A 26,259-nucleotide genomic window follows, 5' to 3' on the forward strand; every position below is an offset into this window, starting at 1 on the left:
AAAATCAATCACTAAAACGAGAATGACAATTATGGCCGGAAGTGAGGGTCAACAGTGTTCAAAACTGTTGTTTGTGGTGAAAAATGGGGCTTGTCCCCAGGACTGGAAATAATAATTACCCAGAAGAGGCGAATGGAGACACCCCCTTCTTTTCTGTGGTGAGAGCTAATTCTATATTGTAGTTTCAAAATTATATTTGCAAGAAATTCGGATAAGGGGGTGGCTGTTAGATATCATTCTCCGGGGATGGGGGGGGGGGGATGTTTGGAGGAGCGTTAACCTCGCACACTTTCCGTTTGCGATGTTTTAATTTATTGTGCAATATACGGATAAATAAAGCTGTAATGGGCTTGCAGCCGCACCGGTCGGCTCAGGTCCCCTTAAATTATGTGCAACCTCTTCAAACATATATTTAAACAATAGAAATAACCTTCATCGGAGTCTGCAACCAATTTGGAAGCCATTGGAAGGGAAGACAATAAGTCCTGATTACCCGCGAGGATCCTCTGTGATGTGATATCCCCTTTGCCAAGTCATTTCGCTGCTTTATTTATTTAATTTCTTTCTTTTTTTTTTTTTAACAAACTTTCATTCATTTATGGTCTTCCGCAACCTGCTAATTTAACACTGGAGCGCGTTATTGCAGTGTTAGGAGGAGAGAAAGAGGGAGAGAAAACAACAATACTGCAATGATCCAAATGATACAGTAGAATTATAGCAATTATAGTTCTACTTGTGGAAGAAAACCTTGCTGAGATCAGGCAAACAAACTGAAGCCTTGTGAGGATAACAAGCGTCGGGATTGACAGCCGGTGCTGGGAAGAGCTGGAGGGCACACACAGAAATATTTGCCTCCCCCCCCCCCCACTCCCCCTTAACTCCCACCAGTCAAGGTTAACCTCCTCAAATACTGCTTTCAGCGTCTTAGCCACTTCAGGGTATGCATTTTATGCACAAATCCAGGTCTCTTCTCCGGGAAGTCTGCAGACGAGAGGAAAAGTAACCTAATCCGTTCGCCTGGCGCTCGCCCCTTCGCCTGCCCTGCCCTCTGCTTGCCCTTCACTTCCGACCCCTGCCTCGGCTCTCCCCACGGCCGCTGGGATCTGTCCCGCGGCGAGCGTTTGCTTGCTGACACGTTTTCAAAGGGGCACCCCGTGGAAAGGGCCAAAGGGACGGATACCTTGGATTTCCAGGGGCGCCTTCCTCGCCGTTGCTAATCCTCCCCTCTTCGCCGTGCCCTGCACCTTCCCCCCCCTCCCCCCTTTTTTTTTTTTTTTTGGAAGCGTCTCTAGGACCACGGCCGAGCCCTCCAGGTGCGGACGCGTGGGTGCGATCACTGTGTTAAGACAACTCCCCTTATTTGCAAACTTCGCTACTTTCTGTTACCCTTCAGCAGCCGGGGAGGGGGTGGGGGGCGAGAAGGGGCGAGCAAGCAGATGCCCCCTCCCCCCAGCACCCAGGCGAGTCCCCGCGGCGGTCTCAGGCTTGGCCCCACGCACCGAGCTGGGCTTTGCTGGTCGCCGCTCCCGCGCGCGGGGAGAAAGGGGTCGCGCTGTCACCCCGAGTCCCTTGACGGACGCCCCCTATCTCCTGAGTCCCCCCTCCCCTCCCCCCCGGTTCCCCAGACCCGAGAGGCGAACTTCGCGGCGCCCCGCGATCCCAGCCATCTGGTTTCTCCTCTCCCTGGCCGCGCGGCTGGACCCCAGGTGCGCCCGGGGCGGGGGCGTCCCCCGCGCGGCCGTCGCCCCGGGGCTGCGGCCCCCCCACCGCCCCAGACGCGGGGCGGCGGGGGCGCGGGATGCGGGGAGGGACCCCAACGCGGGCATCAGCCCCGGAGCCCCCGCGACCCCGGCCGTCCACGTGCTCCGACCCGGTCCCCCGCCTCGGGCCCGGCGCGGCGGCCAGTGCGCGCCCCCTAGCGGGGCCTCGGGGCGGGCCGCGCGCTCCCGCCGCCGCCTCGCGGGCCTGAAGTTGGCACCTCCGAGGATCCGGCGGCACTGAATGGGGGACGGAGACAAAAGCCTTGGAAACATTTCCAAGTGTTCAATAAAAGCCCCATCTGTACCTTTCTTCCCCAGCGCGCTCGCGGCTCACGTCCTCCCCGGTGCGCGCGGCGGGAGCCGACTGCTGGGTGGGTGCTCGCCGGCGACCCTCAGGGGACACTGGCCCCAGAAGGGGAATAATCGGGGGCGCCGGGGGCGAAGGCAGCCGCTTGGGCCGTGCCCACGCCGCCCGGAAATCGGGGTCCGCGGCCTCTGGGGCGCTCCCGGGAGGCCCGGCGGCCTGCACCCTCAGACTACCTTCGGGCCGTAGAAATCCCCTCTCCCGTCGAAGCCCAGATCACCCCACCCTCGGAATGCAAGGCCCCCCAACTTCCGGCCCTCGGGGACCCCGGCCGCCGCCCGGTGCTCTCCATCCCCTCTGCCCACCACAGCGCCACAGATTCCTTCACTCTCCAGCGCTTCTCAATCACCCGCTCCCTCCGGGTCTGGCTGGAAAGGGAGAAAAGAGACCTGAAGGGTCCTTGCCCCAGCCCCTTCGACTTGGTCAATCCGGAAATGGTGGGTTTTGTTGAAGTCCTTAAAAGCTCTGGTAAAAAGTTACTGATGAAGCTTTTTACAAAGGCGAACAACAACAACAAAAACCAAACCAGGCCGTTCCCCGTTCAAATCGACCCGGCACCGGCGCCTCCTTCTGCGCTGGGCGTGTGCGTCCTAAACCACCCGTCAGCAGCGCGCCGGCCGTGCTTCCGAGGGCCGGCGGCGGCCGCGATCTCGGGGCTGCACCCTCGCAGAATGGTCAAGTCCTGCCGAGGCCTCCAAAACACTCACCGGCCTAGGCCTCGCCCCAACGAGAGCAGCTCTGATGCTGGGGTAGCGTCTCGTGGCCGGGGACGTGCAACGACGGGGCTTGCCCTGCCCCGACGAGGAGGCGGCTGGCATTTCTGGGTGGGGGCAGCAGATGGAAGGGGTCCTGTGGGAAGGGAGGCGTGGGTGCCCCCGCATTTAATTAAGAGGGAGAAGGGCAGATGCCGAGGCTGAACACAAGTTAAATGCACGGGGGGCGGGGGCAGCCTGCGACTAAGACAGAGCCCCTCTGGACTAGACGGCAGCAGAAAGGACCTCCGCGCTTCGGGAATCTTTGTCCCTCATTTCCTGCTGCAAATCACTTACCCGATCCGAAAACACAAATCGCTGAACAGAAGGGGGAAAAAAATAGAGGCGGAGGACCAAGAAGAAAGGCCTCGGAATAAAAATAACCGAGCAGAAGGGCTGACACTCCACGGCCCGACAGGCGTCTCCTCCAAACCTGGGGCAGTTCCTTATCCCTCCCCCACCTACCCGCCCCCGGCCCCCATTCCGCCCCGGGCGTTTGCAGGGCACCCCGAATCCTTTCTGAGGACAGGCCGCAGCTTTGGGGGAAGGGGAGCGCCTCCGGGCTGAGGTTGGGAAGGTGAAGGGGGGGGGGGGGTCCACAGCCGGGGGGGGGGGGGCCCGCGGCCTAGCCAAGTCGTGGGGTGCCCATCACGCGGCCTTCCCGTCTGGGCGCGCGCTGCGGGCAGGGCCCTCCCCGGAGGCCCCGCTTGACCCAAGCGGCCTCGGTTTCCCCGTCGCGGAGGAGATGCTCCCACCCGGGGAGGGGGTGCTCCGGCCTTCGCGGGCCGGGGCGGGCAGGGGGCCGAGCAGAGCCAAGACCTCAACCGCCGTCCCGGGGAACCCCGATCGGCGTGGATGGGAGGGCGCCCCCGGGTGCCCGAGGCCAGGCCGCGATCTCCAGGCCCAGAGCCCGGCGCCGCGCACCCCCCTTGAAAGTGACCGTGGGAGCAGGTGCAGAGAAGGTGGGAGGAGAAGGAGGAGGGGAGAAAACAATCGGCTCAGATGCAGAGGCACGAAAACCAGCCTTAGCCGTTTTTCTTGGGGGATTCAATGAGAAGATTCCAAAGAAATCTTGGAGTGGGGAATCTGAGATGACTCACAATCGCCCGAAACGATTTTGTCTTCCGTGTCCCCAGTCGGCCTCACATCCCAGCGCCGCCTTCGTACTTTGGGGGTCTCAGCGCAGCTCCTGGCGCCCGCGAGGCGCGGAAGGAAACCTTTCCGGGAGCAGAATTCCAGGGCCGTGGCCGTAGGTACAAGGCAGTTTTATTTGGGCACATGGCACTTGACTTTTTCTTCTCACTGTGGTCAGCACTGATCGATCTTTTTTCCTTCCTCATCCCCCCCCACCTCTTTTTTTTTTTTTAATCCAGGCCTCCTCCTTTTTCCTCAATTCCCCCATTACGCCTGTTGGGGCCATTTGGGGTTCATTGTTAGTGGGGTGTGGGACTCGCTTGAGACTAAACAGAGATTTACGACCAAAGTATTTTGCCCAGAGAATCCCAGAAGGCCTGGAAAGAAAGGAGATTGAAACCCACAGTTCAAGTGAAATTTAGACCCAGGAGTGATTTTTGCTTTTTTTTTTCATGGATAATAGCGGTTTGGTGTTATCCATCACTGCAAGTTCTCCCTAATAAATAGCTCCAAATTTGTAATCTGACAGGTGTAAAATTTCCCTTTTCTGAGAAATGAAGAGACCACCAACACTATCTTTTAAATAGTACAAATAGACATTGCAGTTGTTGACAATCTTCCTTACCATCAGTCCCAAACCCCTGCCCGCCCTCCTTCTCTCCCTCCCTCCCTCCCTCCCTTCCTCCCTTCCTCCCTTCCTCCCTCCCTCCCTCCCTCCCTTCCTCCCTTCCTCCCTTCCTCCCTTCCTTCCTTCCTTCCTTCCTTCCTTCCTTCCTTCCTTCCTTCCTTCCAGTGCAGGGCTGGCTTCTGTGGGTAGGATGGTGTGTACCCCACACAGAGAGTTGTAAACAAAGAGCTGCTGATTTAAAGTCTGGGACACCAGGCAAAAATATCCAGAAAGGGCGTTTTACTCTCTGCCAACTATGAAAGGGACTGATCATCAAAGAAAAAGTTCCTGTCCATTTTTCACCTTTTCTCTTCAAAAAAGAGTGAAAAATATGGCCTATTTAGGTATGAGGCAGGCATCAGGGATGGGGAGGGAAAGGGGAAAGGAGAGGGTTGGTCAAGGACTTTCGTTTCCCCAGGCGGCCCGCTCCCACTTGGCATGTGTTGAGTCCTGGCTTTCCTCTCAGACAGGGCCTTGTTTCTGGAGGTTTCCTCTGCATTCCCAGGCACCTGTCTCCCACCTTCCAAGCATCCCGTCTGCCAGGTTTGGCTCCCACTGTTGAGAATGCAAAGTAGCTCACCCGGAAGTGATTTATCCAAGACAGGAAGGGCAACTGGCCCAGGAAATGCTGCCCATCGAGCCCACCAAGACTTATCTCTGGCCTGTTTCTCCTCCCCCTCCTTTCTTCTCCTGTGTTTGGGTTGAAGCATTTTGAAGTTATTTGTGTAAAGGAAATGACACTAGAGTAACCTTTTTAGCGCATGATACTAAAGGAAGATTGAGCCATAACGTTGAAAATTGTGACATTCCTATGAGAGCAATATCAAATTGCTTGAACACATTTCGAAGGCATCGTTGGTGTTGTCTGTACTGGTGAGTGAAACAAAGGATTCACAGCATGTCGCTTTTAATACAAAATATGCCCATAATCAAGACTTTCAGCTGTTAAAGAGGAGAGGAGAAAGGGAGAAGGTGAACTGGTAACAGAGGGGCGAGGAATAGAGAAGACAGAAGGGCGGCGCCCTGGAGCAGACCAGCCCGGCGACAAGCACCAATTGTCTTGAGTGCTCGGGGCGTGCCGTTGTGCCTGGTGCTTCTCTCACTGCTCAGTTAATTCTCCCAATGACCTAGGAGGTGGGTTCTGAAAGTCTTACTTCCCTGGAGACCCCTCAGTCCAGGGCGAGCTGGGACAGCTGGTCACAGCGGAGAAGTAGTTGGGCCAAGGTGACCCGGCTGGAACCAGGTCGTGACCCCAGGGGGGCTGACTCCGGAGTCTGTTGCCCTTAGCCTCCAAGAACGCTGCCCATTTTACAGCCAGGCAACCCGAGGGACACGGAGAGACGGAATGATGTGTCCACTGTCACATGGCCTGCTGCTGGCAGGCAGGAGGCTACAAGTTGGGACTGGGAACGACACCCCCTTTCTACTCTCGGTTACCTCCCCCAAAAGGTTTTTTGCTGCAAAGAAGGTGGCTTTAAAGATGTTAAAGATAGAAGTAAGGGGCCCCCAAATTCAGATAACATCCAAGGGAGAGAAGTTTACCATATTTGGATACGTACATCACTACCTGGCAGTCTTAGATCATGTAGGGAAGGGACGTCACCTAGATTGTCCACATAATTTATAATGAAAGACAATTTAAAAGTTGCAATAAGCACACAAAGAAAATAATTATATGGAACACACAGCCATTAGGGCAGGGAACATTTTAACTCTCTCAAGCATTTGGTATATCGTTCTGATACCATTAATTGCTCAATACTACAAGCATCATTCCGCCTCCCGCCATCCTCAAAACTGGCAGCCCCCTGCAGAATTCAGTGTTTCCCAACAGCTTCTTGAGGGTCCTCCGGGCACAACTGTGAGACCCAGTTACATTGTGTGCAACTGGTTTTTAAAGCAGGCTGTGGGCTGGGCATTGGCCAGAAAGAACATGCTCTCTTTTGGAACACAGCTCATTGGAAAAATACAGCTTGACATCAATAAAAATAATCACTGTTTGATGTCTTTCTTATAATTATAGGTCATCGCTCGGCCAGACTTCACAGTTAGCAGGGTTGCAATCTGGCCTCTGTCAGGCGGAAGCGGGAGCCTCGCCGCTCCGGGTCCTGGCGGCCATCGTGAATGCCAGAAGCTTATGCACAACTTCGGGGAAGAAAACATTTTGGAAATGACAAGAAAACTGTGAGGGAGTCGCAACCATAAACAACACATGTGCTAAGGAGTAGAGACTTATGCAGTGCGAAAAGAGGGCAGGTGGAGCGTGTTCTCAGTTCTTTAAATGTGAAGAAAACATTGGGCTGACTCCATGCTGGTGCTGCAGAGCTGATTGTTTTTGCTTTGGTTAACACACCCACCCCGGGCTGTGTGAAGATCAGGGCTGGACGAGCCAAAGGGTCCTGAGAAAAAAGGTGAACAGCTGTGGCTCTTGTCAAGTACAAGTTTTTGATCTGTTGCTTGCTCATTCCTCCATACTGGACATTTGTATTACTGTGCATAACGTTGTGGGGACAACCTTCTTCCACCTAATTGTTATGCTTTGGCAATGTTTCCTAACCACATCCGCTCCCGTGGCAATAGTTCCTTTAAATAATTTCCTAAGAGTGGGGTTACTGATTAAAGAGCGTGAACAGTTTAATGTCTCTTGAAATATTGCCAACAATTTCTCCAACTGGCTGAAACAACCCACACCACTAGTGATACATGATTACACCAATTTTACCACAGCCTTGTCAACATCATGTGTTAGGGGGGTTTTCCTTCAAAATTTGGTGATTTAAGTAGCTCTTCTAACTCCAAGCTCAGTAACCGTCTCCCTCACCGTAATGATTCTATCTCTTGCCTTTCTGAATTGCTGGTAAGATGGCAAGGATAAAGAAGGAAGGGATTCCCAAGGCAGTGGCCATCTCCCATGCCTTAGGAGGTTTCTGAAGGTATCTCTGGCAGTATGTGCATTGTTTAGGAACTTGGGCTCTGGAATCATCGAGACTTGGTTCAGAAACCATTTTTTCCACTTCCTGGCTTTGTGGTCTTGGGTAATCCAATTTAGACTCTTAAGATTTAGCATCAGGAACAGATGTGGCTCGAGCGGTTGAGTGCCTGCTTCCCACACGGAAGGTGCCGGGTTCAGTTCCTGGTGCCTCCTAAAAACAAAACAAAACAAAACACCCCCCAAAACAACAAGCAAACAAATGAAAAACTAACTCAGGGAAGTCAGTGTGGCTCAGGGGTTGAGTGCCGGCTTCTCACATACAAGGTCCCAGGTTCAATCCCCAGCCCTGGTACCTAAAAAAAAAAAAAAAAAAAAAAAAGATTTAACTTCCTCACCTGAGAAGTAGGGGTGATAAAAGCACTTGCTGCTCAACAATGTGAATGTAATACTACTAAACTGTACACTTGAAAGTGGTTAAAATGCAAAATTTTGAGATGTATATATGTTACTGCAATGAAAAGTTTAAAAAAGTACCTACTGCATAGTGATACATTGTAGATACTAAATAAAAGTTAGCTTATATTGTGTGATATGTGAATGCCAAAATCCACATTATTTTACATACATTTTTGAATACGCATGCCGTTATTTCTATGGAATATTGATTTGGGACTGGAATTGCTCCATTAAAAGATATGTGTACAGTTTAAGTTTTATAGACAGTGACAAAATACCCTGTTGGGGATTGAGTCATATTGCCCACAAAAGGAACCCCTCCCTGTTCCTGTGGGTGTGACGTCATATGTAAATAGGATTTTGAAGATGTTATTAGGGTTAAGGGGTTGCCCAAATTTGTTAATGGTGGGTCTTAATTCAAGATGGCGGAAGTCCCTTATACCGAAGGGAATTGTATAGAGACAAAGAAGCCATGGGAAGGAGCCAGAAGCCCGAAGTCAACAGAACCTGGAAGAGAAAGCAGAAGACTCTGCCATGTGCATTGCCGTGTGACAGAAGAGCCAGGAGCCCCACAGATTGCCCGCTGGCCAGCATCTAGCCTCTGAAACCACGAGCCAATCAATTTCCGTTGTTAAACCAACCCATTGAGTGGTGTTTGTTTTAGCAACTAGGAAACAAAAACATACCTTTTGAAAAGATCACTCCATCTTACACTCCTACCAACAATCTTGTAAAATGTGGACAGCTTGATGAGCAGAGTCTTAATCGCTTTTTATTGTTTTTAATGTGCATTTCTTTCACTATTAGCGAGGTCAAGCATTTTTTCACGTGACAGTTTTGGCCCAATGTATTTTCTCTTCTATGAATTCTGTTCTAAACTGCTGGTTAATTTTGTGCACAGATTGTTTTACCCATGTTAGTATGGTTTAAAAGTTTACTAGGGCTTTATGAAGTGCTGGCATGAGAATTACTGAGAGATTATCATTAGCCTTTCTCTGGTTGCCTTTAGATTCTAAACATAATGACCAGTGTCTCTTTTCATGAGTTTTATATAGCAACGACCCTCTCTCAGTCTGTTAGATGGTTTGTCTTGAAGGGGCGCGAGACAAAGACTGCTAATTGCCTCCAAATATCCATTCTTCTGGTGATGGATTAAAATGGGCTGAACATTCTGCCACTCCCCTCACAGAGAAGTGAAGTTTATTTCTCCTCCTCTTGAATTTGGACGGGCTCCGCGACTGCTTTGGCCAGTAAAAGGTGGTGAAGCGACATCATGCCTGAGCTTCAAGGTGGCCTGGAAGCTTTTGCTTTGTGCTTCTGGCCACCTGTTGGAGAGAGAGCGCTCACATGGAGAGACCACATGGGGAAGAGGGGCTCTGAGAGCAAGACGAGAGGAGAGAGGCCCAAGGATCTCAGAATCTTAGTTGATTGCAAATACATGAGATCTCAAGTGAGACCGGCAGAAGAACTGCCCAGCTGAGCTATTTATATATTTTTGGTGGTTGTTATGTTAAGCCACTAAGTTTTAGGGTGCCTTATTAGGCAACAATAGATAACCAAAATGCTCCCTCTGTCCTTTAGTAACAAAACCCTGATTTTTATCTGGGCACATGGTAGCAGAACTGAAAGACCACATTTCTTGGCTTCCTTTTTAGGGAGGAGTGGCCAGCTTGACTCAGTTCTGGACAAGTTCTGGATAAATGTGTCGTTTCCAAGAAATTTCCTTAAACAAGAGAAGGCAGGTTCTTTTCTCCACTCCCCAAATTTGCTGCCTGGCATAGATGTGATGGCTGGAGCTCTAGCAGTCATATTGAACCATGATGGCAAGAACTACATTCTAGGGATGGCAGAGTGGTGAGCTCAAAGGAGTCTGAATCACTGGCAATCTTATAAAGCTACCATACTCCTGCCCTGAACATCCTACTTTTACATACACACACACACCCATATGAGAAATAAACATATTCTCTGATTTAAGCTATTGTCTTCCTTTTGTCCTCTATTCTATGCAGCTGAACTTAATCCTAATCAATATAGGGCAAGACCAAATTCCATCATGAAACACCTTACCTTGCCTTAGCCAAATGGCCTATGTCACAATAATTAATTTTTTAATATATATTTTTTATTAGAGAAGTTGTGAGCAAAACAATCATATAATGTTCAGAATCACCCCTCCATTAGCACCTTACATTGTTGTGGAACATTTGTTACAGGTTATGAATGAACATTGTTAGATTATTACTACTAAGTGTGATCCATAGCGTACCTTTGGTATATTTTTCCCATACCCACCCCCCAATAATTAATTGTCTACTATATAGGAACCCTGCATCAGGGTAGTGAGCAAAACCAGACATGACCCCTGCCACCATGGAGCTTCTAGTTAATCAAATAATCACAAATTAAATGGAAAACTGTTAACTCTGACAAACCCTTGAAGGACAGACTCATGGCACCAGAGGAGCCTATAATGTGGCTTTTGCTGAGTCAAGGAGGTCAGGGACAGGAAGTGACACTTGAGCTGAGGTCTGAAAGTGAGGCTTGAGTTAACTCAGTAGAGAGGGTAGGGAAGAAGGGCATTCTGGGTGGCAGTGGAAGCACATACAAAGGTCCTGTGGCAGGAGGGAGCATGGCAGGTATAATGGACAGAAAGATTTTGTGGCTGGAGTGGGGAGAATGTGGTGAGTTCGGTGTGCATGAGGGTGGCAATTGGGAGGACCACTAGATCAGGTTTGTGAGTTTGGTCTCTGTTCTAAAAGCACTGGAAAGTTACTGAAGGTTTTTAGCTGGCGAGTGGCAGTGGTCCAAAAGAGAAGATGGTAGTGGAGGAGACAGAGAGAAGTCAAAAGATTCAAGAGCTATTTCTGGCTCTCACTCCTGTGCTTGGGCAGATATATATAAATATATTAGTCAGCCAAAGGGGTGCTGATGTAAAGTACCAGAAATCTGTTGGCTTTTATAAAGGGTATTTATTTGGGGTAGATGCTTACAATCACAAGGCCCTAAAGAGTCCACCTCAAGGTACCCTAAGAGGTACTTCCTCACCAAAGTCTGATGCCACATGTTGAAGCAAAATGGCAGGTGATATCTGTGAGGGTCAGCCTCCCTCTTCCTCTTAAGGCTCCATGGCCTGGGTTTTTCCTATCTCAGCTATAGGCTGGAGGGCTCATTTCTTTCCAGGCTTCTCAGTTGCTCAGGGCTCTGGTCTCTTCAGCAGCAAACGATCAGGTGAATGGCTCAGCTTTCTCTCAGGGGCTGCAGGATCAAAGATCTCTCCTCTGCTATGTCTTTTCCTATGTAGCCAGTGTGTGAGTGGCCATTTCTATAGCCCACCCAGGGGACTCAACCCTGAGTCACCCTAATGACATGAATGAATCAAAGCCCTAATCTTGATTTACTCATGTAAACTTAAACCTTTGAATTTAATGCAATCAAAGGGTATCATGCCTAGAGGTACAGACCAGTTTACAAACATAATCAGTATCTCTTTTTGGAATTCATAAATAATATCAAACTGCCACAAGAATCAATAGGTTGAATTGAAGCAATAATATAATTCTCAACTTTTTTTTCTCTCTGAAATCAGGCAAATTTGTTAGAATGTGGATTGAACTGCATGTGACTCAGGGACGATCATGGCTTTAACAAGTTGGAAGCTGATTTCTCTTTTATATAAAAGCCTGAGCGGATATGGTGGTTTTCCTCCAGGAAGTCATCGAGGTCCTAGGCTCCTTCCATCTCTGCCATCTATAGGGGATTTTCTTCATTTATATGACTCAAGATGGCTCACAGCCGCATCACACTCCAGCCATTGGGAAGGGAGGAGAGGCCCCATTCCTTCCCTTTTAGGGCATGATTGGGAAGTTGCACGCATTGCTCCTTCATATCGCTCACTGACCAGAACTTCCACATGTCACACCAGCTGCAAGGGAGGCTTCTAGCCGTATTATTAATATTTATTGTGGACAGCCATGGGCCTGGCTAACACTCTAGAGCCTAGCCCTATAGACTAGGGGATGGAAAACTATGCTGGGGGGCCAAATCCTTCCGCGCCCATTCTTTTACCATATGGTCTATAGCTGCTTTTGTACCACAAGGGCCCTCTGTTCCCCAGTAACTGGGCAGGATGGGGACCAGTAGGATGCTCCAGTTCACTAGTATCAGGGACAGGCACATTGGGGGAAAGGGCCCCGGAGTAACCACGTGCCGGCACTAGTTTCCACAGAACGTGGGTAGGCTAGGGCCTGGAAGACCACTCCAGACCCTGGGCAACGATAGCCTGGTGGCCAAAAGGGTCCCTGGGGACACCAGCATGCAGGCAGGAAGATGGCAGGAAGGGCTTCTGGTCCTGTTTGCCAGCACCCAGGTGAGCAGGTAGCTGGAAAGGCCTCCTGGGAACCAGCACAGCCCAGACAGTAACTGCAAAGGCTCTTGGTCACACAGCACATAAGCATGCTGATGGCGGGAAGGGCTCACAGGAACCCATTGGGTGATGGATGGCCAGAAGGACTCCTGGGCACCGGCATGCAGGACAGGCCAAAGGGGCTCTCCTCTCCACAGCAGGTGGACGGGCCGGGTGGAAAGGACCTGTGGAACACTGGCCTGTGGGCAGCCTGGTGTCCGGAAAGCACAGGCCAGAGGGTGACTGGAGGGCTTTTTTTCCATGGCACACATGCACTCTGATGGCTAGAAGGGTATTTGGTTCCCAATCATATGGGCAGGCTGGTGGCCAGAAGGCTCAGGTCCCGTTTGCCAGATCAGAGGAGGCAAGTAGCAGGGGATCAGTGAGCTGGAAGGAAGGTGGCCTAAAGGACTCCTTCTTCTATAGCATGTGAGTGGCCTGGGACCAAAATGACCCACGGAACCCTAGCAGGTGGGCAGGCTGATGACCAGAAGTGTCCCTGGACCCCAGGATGCACAGAAGGAGCAGTGGCTGAAAGGGCTCTCATTTCCTCAATGCATGGCAGGCCTGGGGTCTGAAGGGCTCTGGCTCTACAGCACATGAGGCCTGGGCTATGGCCAGGGGGCTCTCATTTTCACTGCACATGGGCAATAAGAAGGCCAGTGAGACCCCTGCTTACCCAGGAAGCTGGCAGGTTGAGGGCCAAAATGACCCACTGAACTGTAACTGGCAGTGGGGGTAACTAGAGAGGCCCCAAAGTACAATAGCACTTGGGAAGGATGGTGGCTGACAGGCCTCTCGCTTGCCATAAGGGCTCTTAGCTTGGCACCGTGAGAGGCCCATAAGTGGCCTAATAGGCTCCATTTCCTTCACATGTGGGCAGGTTGAGGGCCAGAATGGCTCTTGGTTGCCTAACACATGGGCAAGCTGGGGATCTAAATGACCCACGGCCAACCCTACTGGGTGGACAGGTTGGCAGCCAGAAAAGCTTTCCTGGACACCAGCCTACATGGGAAGGATGGTGGTCAACAGGGCTCTCACTTCCCCAGCACGGAGGTAGGTCTTTGGCCTGAAGGGTTCATGCTCAGCTGACCTTGAGGTCCACTTTGTGGTGAAGGGCCTCTCACTTCCATTGCATGTTGAAGCGGGTTGGTGGCTGGGATGGCCATCTTTTAGCTAAAATGCTGGCAGGCCCTAGGTCGAAATGACCTGCGGAACCATAGAAAGCAGGCCGGCTTGTTGCTGGGGCTTCCTGGGCATCAACTTGTGTGAAAAGGACGGTGGCCCAAAGGGCTCTCAATTCCTCAATCCTTGAGCAGGCCACTCGCTTGAAGGGCTCAAGCTCATCTGCCCTTGAGCCCACATGGTGGTGATAGGCCTTTCACTTCCAGGACACCTGTGCAGGCTGATGACTGGAATGACACTCTGGTAGCTAAGATGGTGGCAACCGGAGGCCAAAACGACCTGCGGAACCCTAAAGAGTAGGCAAGTTGGCTACCGGAAGGGTCCCCCTACACCAGCGTGTGTGAGAAAGTTGGCAGCCGAAAGGGCTCTAGCTTCCTCGGTGCACTGTCAGAGTGATGGCCGAAGGGTTCTCAACTCTGCATGGTGCAAGGTGTTGGGTGGAAGGTTGAGGGCAGTGTGGGTCTTATTTTCCCCAAACACTTGCGGGGTGGGGCCAAAATGATTTTGGGAACTCTCGTGGGTGGGCAGGTTATTGATCGGAAAGATCTTTGGGACGCCCATCCCCTGGAAGGATGGTGGCTGAAAGAGCTCACACTTTCTCAGCACATGGACAAGCAGTTGGTGTGACGGGTTCATGGCTCAGCTGTCCTTGAGACCCAGTTTGTGGTGAAAGCTTCTCATTTCCATAGCACATGTGCAGGTGGGCGGCTGGAATGGCCCTCTGTTAGCTAAAATGTTAGCCATCTGGAGGCCAAATTAACAAGCGGAACCATTGAGTGGAGGCCGACTGTCAACCGGAAGAATTCCCAGTCACGAACCTGCGCGGCAAGGACGGTGGCCCATAGGGCTCTAGCTTCCTCAGTGCACGGTCAGCATGAAGGCTAGAAGGGGTCTTGGTTCTGCATCGTGTGAATCCTTAAGGTGGCCAAATGAACTCTTGCTTGCATAATACGCGGGCAGGTTGAGGGCAGGAATGGGTCTTGTTTTCGCTAGACACTTGTAGAGAGGGGGACAACATAATTAACGGAATCCTAGAGTGAAAGCATGTTGTAGGCCGGAAGATTCTCGGACGGTGGCCGACAAGGCTCTCACTTTCTCAGCATGTGGGCAGGTCGTTTGCCTAAAAGGCTCATGCTCCAATGCCTTTCAGGCCCACAGGGTGGTAAAAGTCTTCTCATTTCCATAGCACGTGTGGTGGCTGACTGCTGTAATAGCCCTCTGTCAGCTAAAATCTGGTGGGCCAAAGTTTGAAATGACCTGCGGAATCCTAGAGAAAAGGCTGGTTGTTGCCTGTAAGAATTCTCGGACACCAGCCTGAGTGGGAAGGACGGTGGCTGAAATGGTTCTAGTTTCCTCAGTACACGGTCAGAGCGAGGGCTGGAAGGGCTCTCGGCTCTGCATCATATGAGAGCCATAAGGTGGTCACACGGGCTCTTGTTTGCACAACACATGGGCAGGTTGAGGGCTTTATGGGTCTTCTCCGCCTCTTATCACTTGCGGTATGGGACCAAAATGACTCCCGGAACTCTAGTGGATGTGCAGGTTGTTGATCGGAAGGGTCACTGGGACACCGGCGTCCTGGAAGGACGGTGACTGAAAAGGATCTCAATTCTTCAGCACACGGACAAGCATTAGGGATGAACGGCTCACGCATCAGCTGTCTTTGAGGCCCATTGGTGGTGAAAAGGCCTTTATTTTCATAGCACCTGTGCAGGTGGGCGGGTTAGAGTGGCCCTCTGTTAGCCAAACTCCTGGCCATCTGGTGGCCAAATTGACCTGCAGAACCCTTGGAGAGTAAGCAGGTTGTTGACCGGAAGAATTTCAGGACACCAGCTCAAGTGCAAAGGACGGTGGCCGACAGGGCTCTCGCTTCCTCAGTATGCGGGCAGGCCGTTTGCTCAAAGGGCTCACGCTCAAGTGTGTTCGGGGCCCATTGGATGAGAAGACTCTCATTTCCATAGCACGAGTGTTGGCTGACTGCTGGGATGGCCCTCAGTTGGCTAAAATCTGGCAGGCCAGAATTCGAAATGACCTTGCAACTCCAGGGAAAAGGCTGATGTTGAGCAGAAGGATTCCCAGACACCGGACTGTGTGGGAAGGACAGTGGCCTACAGGGCTCAAGCTTCCGCAGTGCACACACACAGCAAGGAGCGGAAGGGCTCTCGGTTCTGCGTCCTGTGACGCATAAGGTGGTCACACCAGCTCTTGTTTGCAAAACACGTGGGCAGGTTGAAGGCTGGAATGGGTCTTGTTTTCCCAACCACTTGTGGGGAGGGGGCCGAAATGACTCGTGGAACTTTAGTGGGCGGGCAGGTTATTGATCGGAAAGATCGTTGGGACACCCAAACCCTGGAAAGACGGTGGCCGAAAGGGCCCTCACTTCCTCCGCACATGGACAAGCAGTTGGCGCGAAGGGCTGCGGCTCAGCTGTCCTTGAGGCCCATTTGGTGGTGAAAGGCCTTTCATTTCCACAGCACATGTGCAGGTGGGCGGCTGGAGCGGCCCTCTGTTAGCTAAAATGTTGGCCGTTTGGAGGCCAAGTTGACGTGGGGAACCCTATAGTAAGGGCAGGTTATGACCAGAAGAATTCCCGAACATCAGCCTTCGTGGTTAGGACGGTGGCCGGTATAGCTCTAGCTTCCTTAGTGCATGGTCATAGCGAGGGCTGGAAGAGTTCTCGGCTCAGTGTTGTGTGAGAACCATAAGGTGGTCAAAGAGGCTCTTGTTTGCGCAGCCCGTGGGCAGTTAAGACTGGAACGGGTGTTGTTTTCTCTAAACGCTTGCAGGATGGGGGCCAACATGACTCGTGGAGCCCTAGAAAGCAGGCAGTTTGTTGACTGGAAGAATTTCTGGACACCAGCCTGAGCGAGAAGGACGGTGGCCAACAGGGCCACGGTTCCCTCAGCACGTGGGCAGGTCGCTGGCCTGAAGGGCTCACTTTCCGCTGCCTTCCGAGCCTATTTTGTGGTGAAAGGTCTCTCAGCTCGTGTACATATTGACAGCTGTAATGGCCACTGGTTAGCTAAAATACTGGGTGGCTGAAGGCAGAAAGGACCTGCGGAACCATAGAGACTAGGCAGGTTCTTGACCGGAGGAATTCCCAGGCACTAGCCTGTATTGGGAAGGACGGTGGCCAACAAGGCTCTCACTTCCTCAGCACGTGGGCAGGCTGTTTGCCCAAAGGGCTTACCTGAACTCCTTTCAAGGTCCATAGGTAAAAGGCCTCTCATTTCCATACCACATGGGTTGATGACTGCTGGAATTACCCTCTGTTAGCTAAAATCTGGTGGGCCAGAGTTTGAAATGACCTGCGGAACTAGAGAAAAGGCTGGTTGTTGACTGGAAGAATTCCAGAACACCAGCCTGAGTGGGAAGGACAGTGGCCAAAAGGGTTCTAACTTTCTCAGTGTATGCATCGTGCAAAACACATGGGCAGGTTGAAAGCTGTGTGGGTTTTGTTTGCCCCAAACCCTGCAAGGTAGGGGTCAAATTGACTGATGGAACTCTAGTGGGCAGGCAGGTTGTCGGTCAGAGGGGTCCTTGGGACATCCATATCCTGGAATGATGGTGGCTGAAAGGGTTCCCTAACTTCCTCAGTACATGGACAAGCAGTTGGCTGAAAGGCTCCCAGCTCAGCTGTCCTGGAAGCCCATATGAGTAAAAGACCTCTCATTTCCATAGCAACTGTGTAGGTGGGCAGCTGGAATGACCCAGTGTTAGCTAAAATGCTGGCTGCCCAGAGGCCGAATTGACCAGTGGAACCCTAGAGAGCGCAGCTTGTTGACTGGAAGGGACCCAGACATCAGGGTTGGTGGGACAACTGGTTTCCAAGAAGGCTCTTGTTTCCTCAGCACATAGTCAGAGTGAGGGCCAGAAGGGCTTGGCTCTGCATCCTGTGAGACCCCATATGGCGGTCAAACAGGCTCTTGTTTGCACAACACATGGGCAGTCTGAGGGGTATATGGGTCTTGTTTTCCCCAAATACTTGCAAGGTGGGGGCCAAAATGACTCATGGAACTCTAGTGGGCAGGCAGGTTGCTGATCGGAAGGATCCTCATGACACCAGTGCCCTGGAAAGACGGTGGCTGAAAGGGTTCTCCCTTGCTTAGCACATGTACAAGCATTTGCTGTGACATCTGCCCTCAAGGCCCATATGTTGGTGAAAGGCCTTCCATTTCCATAGCACTTGTATTGATGTGCTGTAGTGACCCCCTGTAGCTAAAATGCTAGTGATACAAAAAATAAAATAAAATAAAATGCTTGTGAGGTGGAAGCTGAAATGACAGCAGAACCATGGAGAGCAGGCAGATTAGCAACTGGAAGGTCCCCTGGATACCAGCCTGTGAGGGAACCATGGTGGCCTACAGGGTTCTCATTTCTTCTGCGTGAAAGCAGGACATTGCCTGAAGGGCTAATGGCTCATCTGTCCTTGAGGCCTCTGTGGTGCTGACAGGTCTCTCAATTCCATAGCACGAGTGCAGGTTGACAGCTGGAATGGCCCTCTGTTAGTGAAAATGCTGGCGGGCTGGAGACCAAAATGATTAGCGGAACCTCGGAGAACAGGCAGGTCGGCGACCAGAATCCTGTGTACACGGGAAGGATGGTGGCCAAAGAAGTTCTTGCTTACTTAGTGCACCATAAGAATGATGGCTGGAACTGCGCTGGCCTCCACCAGTAAGGTGGCCAAACATGCTCATGTTTCTACAATATGTGGGCTGGAGTGGGCTTGTTTTCCCCAAACACTTGCAGGGTAGGGGCCAAAAATGACTCCTGAAGGTCTAGTGGGCAGGCACACTGGTGACCAGGGGGGTCTTTGGAACACGGGCTTGAGAGGGACTGTGACCAAAAGGCCGCTTGTTTCCACAGCAGGTGGGCTCACTGATGGCCAGAAGCGTTTTTGGTTCTCTAGCTTGTGGGCCAACTAATGGCCAGAAGGATGCCCTGCGCCATTAGTGCAAGGGCAAGCTGGTGGCTGGAAGTCCTCCAATCTGGTTCTCTAGCTGAAGGGCAGGTGGGTGGTCAGCAGTGGCTCCTGAGCACCAGCAAGTGGGCAGGACTGTGGCCAAGGGGCTCTCATTTCTTCAGCATGTGACAAAGTTCTGGCCAGGTAGAAGTGATGTGTGCTACATTCGGTCTTGGCCGGTTATAAACTCCCTCTTTTTACCTCTCTTCTTCCAGACACTGGTAAAGTGGAGAGGACTTTATGAACTAGAGAAGGGCAGAGTCACAAGATGGAAGGAACTTGGGTCCCTGAATGACTATGTGCAGTAGAAGCCCCTATTGACTTAATTGGACAGGTCACATAAGCAAGAGAGATTTTTATTTCATTAAGCCATTGACATTTCAGTAGCAATCTCCCGAAGCAGCTAGTGTTGTTGACTTTAACTGAACAACAACTTGGCATCTAGGACCATCTGAGTTCTCAGAAACCCAGTTTAAGTCTTGAGGGTCCTGGTGGTTGGATGTCAAGTTTGGATGGTCAAGATCATACTGCTGAATTTAGGCCACTGGTCTTTGTTGGGTACTTCACCATTGATGGGCCCCTCCTTAGAGCTGTACCTTCTGTGCACTCAAAACAAGATCTTGGACCTGAGCTGCCAACCATCTACACAGAGAGCATATCAACTTTTCTATTTTAAAAGCCTTGGGGGCTTGTCAAAAGGAGAGAATGTTTCCTTGTTTTTGTTAAACTCTGTCTCTGTCTCACTCTCTCATTTCTCAAAGCACTGTGGATATAAGTAATTAAGACAAAATTAGTCTTTAGCGTCATAGAGATTACAGCGTGTTGTGGAGATATGAAAGAGATGGTTACGCAAATAATTATTGGTAATACCTGGCATATGTATTATGAAGGAGAAGTATTATATGCTGTAAAAATAAGCCACTGGGGGACCTGACCTTTTGTGGGGGTCAGGGAAATCTTCCTTACGGAATTTAAGAGATCTGAGAGATGAGCTGCAGTTATCTACTATGTTATCTAGGCCAGTAGTCCTTAAACTTTCCTGGGCATCAGAATCACCCAGAGCACTCGTAAAGCACAGATTGCTGGGCCCTCTACCCCAGGGTTTCTAATCAGTAATCTGGGGTGAGGCTGAAGATTTGCATTTCTAACAAGTTCCCCGGTGATACTGATGCTGCTCTTCAAGGACCACACTTTGAGAACCACTGACCTGGGCCATCTATCCCAGTAGGTTTTCTAGGGCACATAGTGCTGATGGTGGGTTATTGACCAGCTGAAAAATTACTCTCCTCAGCTCTGAGCGACAGCCAGACTGGGAGGCTGAGGTTGAACTCAAGGATGCTCATCTCTAGCTGTGGTGATCTAATCTATTCCCCCAGCATGCTCTACAAATGTCATACGTATCTACTATGATTGAGATAGTTTCAGTTTGGGACACACTTCGGGAATCAAAAGGGGAAGAGGCCAGTGGTTTTTCAGGTTGAGAGAAGAGTTTGAAGGCCTTAATCTTCAAGGAACTGAGAGAACGCCAGTGAGGCTGGAGAAGAGAAGGTCCAGGAGAGATGGTACATGAAGAATTTAGAGGAGTCAGCTCATGAAGGGCTTTGAGGGCCTCATCAAGGTTCAAGATAATGGGAAGCCGTTGAGGAATTTTAAACAAGAGAATGGACTGGAAGGCACAAGCATGCATGTGGGAAGACCACTTAGGAAGTGCCTGTATAGTGTAGGATGGAAATTTTTTTTTTAAAGAGTTCTTTTAAAAATTTATTTCTCTCCCTTTCCCCCCCTATTGTCTCCTCTCTGTCCATTCGCTGTGTGTTCTTCTGTGTCTGCTTGCATTCTTGTCAGCAGCACCGGGAATCTGCGTCGCTTTTTGTTGCATCATCTTGCTACATCAGCTCTCCTTGTGTGTGGTGCCACTCCTGGGCAGGCTGCACTTTTTTTGCACGGGGCAGCTCTCCTTACGGGGCGCACTTGTGTGTGGGGCTCCCCTATGCGGGGGACACCCCTGTGTGGCAGGGCACTCCTTGTGTGCATCAGCTCTGCATGTGGGCCAGCTCCACATGGGTCAGGAGACCCTGGGTTTGAACCCTGGACCTCCCATATGGTAGGTGGATGCTCTATCAGTTGAGCCAAATCTGTTTCCTTAGGATGGAAATTATAGTGGTATGGTCCAAGGTGGATAAAGTGGAGATGGAAGCATTGGAAACATTTTTTTAGAGGTAAGTTAACAGACTTTGTGATTATTGGATGTAGAGGTTGCAGGATAAGGAGGTGTTTTATTTTTTGTGATTTAAGTGTGGACTCAATTTAAAATTGGGGGGAGAGCAGACTTGGCCCAATGGATAGGGCATCTGTGTACCACATGGGAGGTCCACGGTTCAAACCCCAGGCCTCTTGACCCGTGTGGAGCTGGCCCACGTGCAGTGCTGATGCGCCCAAGGAGTGCCCTGCCACTCGGGTGTCCCCCGCGTAGGGGAGCCCCACGCACAAGGAGTGCGCCCCGTAAGGAGAGCCGCCCAGCGCAAAAGAAAGTGCAGCCTGCCCAGGAATGGCGCCACCCGCACAGAGAACTGACACAGCAAGGTGACACAACAAAAAGAGACAGATTCCTGTGCCGCTGACAACAACAGAAGCGGACAAAGAAGACGACACAGCAAATAGACACACAGAACAGACAACGAGGGTGGGGGGGGAAGGGGAGAGAAATAAATAAATCTTTAAAAAAAAAAGTACCTACCTGACAGTGATTTAAAAATGTGAAAAAAATGAAAGTATCAGAAGAATTATTAGTAGACTATATAAACATGAAGTTGAACTTCTAGGACTCCAGAAGGACCCTCAACACAGACCTTCATAAATTCTGATCCCCGTAGTTGCTTATATATGCTAATGTTGGGAAACTCAGTTTAAAAGGACTATATAATTTATCATCCAAATCAGGACACTTTGGAGTGTGAAAGGGGATGCTGTTGGTGGTTACTCTGGACAATGGGCAAAACCCAGGACTGTCCTGGGTAAAGTGGCATGAATGATCACTCCAGGCTTAAGGAAAACATCACTGGATATATCACTGATTCTTCAGATGGTGTGGTAACATACATCTATGTATGCAAAATGATTTTTTTCCCATAACTCATTCACGTGGATATGATATAAAGACATGCCAGCTTTACAAACCAGATTCCTGTGCTAGTGAAAGAAAAGAAGATAATAAGTGCAAAATTTACCGTCTCCAGTCCCCACACTTGCTTCTGAAGGCATTTAGAAATTCATCAGAAGCATTTACTTTGATGAAATTATTTGGTTTTTAACTCTTAGAGACCATGGTGGGTGAAAAGAAGATTGGATTAAGTCTACACTGAAAGGAAATGAAAATATTAAATAATGGAGTTAGTACGCAAAAAATGGTAGGTTCAGTAGTGTTATATCTCAGGCAAACTAATGTAGAATGCATTTATATTCTCATGCAAGTAGATGAGATACAATGGTATGCACAGAATTTGAATGTTCCAAACGACTCATTTGGAGCCTGGCTACAGCTCTAGCTAGCCCTTTAGGCTGGAATGATTTGGGGATTGCTGGATGAGATTAACAGGGCAATCATTTACATATGTTTCGGTTTTGTCTGCTTTTTATCTTCTCAAGTTTGAGGTGGGTTTCGTACCTTTGCCAGAAGTCTTGCTGGAATGTGCCTGAATCACAGTGGCAGCCGATGTACTATTAGAAGACACTGCTAAAGATGGACATTTCTCAGTAATCTGGTAAGTAGGCAAGCTGGCCTTTGTTCTCTGCATAATCTGAAGTGCTCTCTGATCCGCAGCAATAGCACATGAAAAGCAGCCCATCTGAATCGACAAAGAGATCTTTATTTCTCTTCCACAATGCACAGAGAAAAGGTAGAAAGAGAATTGGAGTGTGAATTTCTTTCTCTGGGAGTGTGCGCTCTCAGTTTAAGCAGAGGAAATGCTAATGGAAGTGATGTTCATGCTTTGAGACTGCGTTTCCTGTCTCGCGTTGTTGTATTCTGTTTTTGTGCTCAGTCCAGAAGTGCAGCCTCCCAGCCAGTAGGCCGTGGAGCAGCACAGAGGACGGCTGCCTGCGAGGAGGAGGAAATACACGCTCTGCAGTGCTGCCCCTGGCTCAAGGGACTGCTGGGCCACAGTTTCCCCATTTTGAAAACCCACATATATATATAGAGAGAGAACTGAGGACATCATAAAACGATTGACTTGCTAGGCCTTTGAGTTTGTTCAAGAAAGCTGCCATCTAAATATTGTCTTTGGATAATCTGTCTCAATTGTATCAGTATTGGTTTATTTTCTGGACGGAAATTCTGGGTTCTTCTGCACGCAGGTAACCCTGCCAAAGTCAATAGAAACATCTTGGGGCCATTCAGCTACTGACTTTGGGACTGGCAAAATGGCAGCGATAGAGTCAGTATCACCATTTTATGTTCAATGTAGTCGTTGAACGGAGAGAACAACTCTTGCTTCACCGTGATACTTTGAAATCTCCTGTAACTTCCCTAATTTGGGGTCATGATACTGGCTCTGTTCAGAAAGCTAGCATTTTTATTGTTGTTTTGTCATGTGCCCTGCATGGTGGTTCTTACACCAAATAGTGGTGAACTACCTCCCACCTTTTGTCTATTGTGAAACTAATTTAAAGGCTCTGGGTTCATATTGGGGGAAAAACAAAACTCTCTGGAACTCCTTTGCCCACTTTGAAGAGCACGACCCTGGTTGAGCCTTCCAGTCTTAATTCAGTTTAGGGATGTTTAACCTCGAGTTGCTGAACCCCGAGTGACACTTGACCAAATGAATACAATGAATATACACTGGGCAAACTACAGCTGGAGTGGGGTTGGGGAGGGCACCTTTGAGTCAGCCTTTCCTGTGCCCACTTGACAAGTGGGCGTTCAGCAGGTCCTCAGAATCAGGTGTACTCTAGCCTCGGCAAACACGAGAGGGAAAATTGGACAATCCTGCCCTGTACCCAGGGTCGCTTAAAATGCACCTACTTCCTAATCCAGCCTTTGGTAGTGCTTTGGAGCTCTGCATTGGGTGCAACAGTCCATGGGAAACACGGGAAGGTTGAAAGCCTTTTGTCCTTCAGCCAGGATATCTCCTCTCTTTTATTTGAAACTTAGAACATTTATCCCAATAATGGAAGAATCTTGCTGGGTATTGAAATTGGCAAATTTCTAGTGTTTGGCTCTTACCTTTTGATATTATGTGTGGAATGAAGGGTCAGAGTTAGCCACGGTGGTATTCTGTTGAGTTCCTGAGGCTTCCATTTCCTGCTGCCTTCTTTGGAAACCATTTCCTGGTGTTCTAATTGTGTAGCTTGCCAAGCAGCAGAAGCACGGAGGAAAACCCCGGAAGTAGCTTGTGGTTAAGTTTCAAGTTTTTTGGCTCTTATCCAAACACTCGTGAGCTTCATTTGTGTTCACATATAAGAAAAGCCAACCCAGATCTCCTAATAATGCTTTATTTAGTGCTTAAACTTTAATTGCAGGGTATAAATGATACCATTAGCAACCGATATCAATACTAATGCCACCTATATTATTATTTACTCGGCTGAAAACGAAGCTTGTTGAAATATATTTATTAACACTGCACCCTAGAACTACACATTTAAAGCTTAATTCTGTTGCTGTTCGTGAATTCTCGGCATACTTGCAAACTACAGTGTCTGAGCTTCTTGGCTTGAGATAAGTTCATTGTGAAATTCAAATTCAAATGTGTTAGGGTATATATATTTTTCAGGTCACAAATGCAAGCTGGTTTATTCAAAGAAGGAAGCACCCTTTGTGGAATTCTAGCCCCTTCAGCTAATAAACAGTTAAATTCAGCATTTATGATGTATAAACTTTGCTCCTTAGCATTAAAATGTACCTTATTCATTCCGTAGATTTCTCTTTCAACCATGGCTATTGTTTGTCATTAACAGCTAGCTTTTGTGAAGTTAATAAATGTGCATAATAAGGACATAAAGGTATGGAGAAGTAATACTGTAATCCTTTTGTTTGGATAATCAGTCTAATGTATGCAAATTAAACCTTATTAGTACTAGGGTTTTGTGTCTGCTTATCAAAATGTGCCATTTTCATGAAAATTGGAAGTCCATTATATAAAGTTATTATTAACAATCATTTAGGAATTATATACGGTATGCAAATTAAAGTTGATTACAACTAATTAAGGGCTTTCTTTGTTATTTGACCTTGTCTGCTTTTTATGTAAATATGTTTCTTTTGGTCTGGCATATTTTTAGACTCAGAAAAGTATATTAAGACAAGTTACATTATGTATTTTTTAATATATCTTTGTGTTGCCATTGTCTGTGCCCCTCATCTCAAAGAGGCATGGGTGATATGCAGAGCCATGCATCTCGTTGTTTGGGGATGGATCTCTAGGTGAGTAGAATTTCAGAAATAGAAAACAATCAAATTTCCAGGTCCCTTCAATAAGTTTAATGGAAAATGAGCACAAATCCAGTATAACATATAAACAGTCTTCATGCCAGAATACCCTTTGTTCCACTATTTATTGACTAAAGCAAATCTTGGGTACAGATTTCTAAACAGAGCTAAGTAATAAATGATCATTGCTCACTTACAAGGTACCCTGACAGACCTAATTTTTGATTATCTGTGAAAGCATTCAGCTAAGGATAAGTGACTTCACTGCCGTAATTATAACAGGCCCAGAACCAATGGCCTTGAGAAAGAACCGTGTGCTCCTTGTGAAACAGGGAAAGAGTTTCTTGGTGGGCAATAAGGAAACATTTGAAGTAAGAACTTTTTTGAGCACTTATTATTATTTTCCTTCAGTGCAATTTTCTATGTTTTCTTTGAATAAAGATGCTTGCTACAGTGGCTGGAGCAAAGGATCCTGAAGCTCTGAGTTTAGCTGGATGATAGAAAAGGCCTGTTAATCAATAGGTTTTAAAATGTCTTAAAGTGTTTCAGTAGGAAAAAGGATGGGGAGGATAAGCAACCCAAGAAAAGAGGCCAGGATATTGCCAGAGTGGAGAAAGATAAATAGTATCTAGATACTTGTAAGAGGCAAAGGAGTAGCTAAGACCCAAATCACCATTGAATTCATCTAAATTTTGAAAGTTTTTCTTTTTTCTCCCACTTTGAGCAATTGTCGTTTAATCTTTGAAAATGTTATTTGAACTCTTAGAAAGGGATTGAAAGTGAACTTTCTATTGGAGTGTAATATATAAACAGAAAAGTGCACGTATCACAAATGTACAACTGGTTAAATTTCCACAGACTCAATACTCCCATGTAAACAGGACCCAGATTAAGAAACAGTGCATTAATAGTACTCCAGTAACACCCTGCTTTTTTAAAAACCAGGTGACAGTATATGTATGGGTCTGTTTCTGGACTCTCTTGGGGAGAATAGATACCTCCACAATATTGAGTCTGCCAGTCTATGAATATGGTATATCTTTGATGAGGGGAAGCTTTATGATTCGGTAGACTCCCTGGAAATTTAGGAAACTCGAGAAGAGAGAGACTGAGTTTATCCATTTCTACAGGGTTTCTGAGGGTCCTTGCAAGGAGCAGACATCCCACTTCATCATACACTCTTGGAAGGATGTACATGTGCTCCTTGGCTTCAT

Source organism: Dasypus novemcinctus, chromosome X, assembly GCF_030445035.2.
Source record: "Dasypus novemcinctus isolate mDasNov1 chromosome X, mDasNov1.1.hap2, whole genome shotgun sequence".
Classification (NCBI taxonomy): Eukaryota; Metazoa; Chordata; class Mammalia; order Cingulata; family Dasypodidae; genus Dasypus; species Dasypus novemcinctus.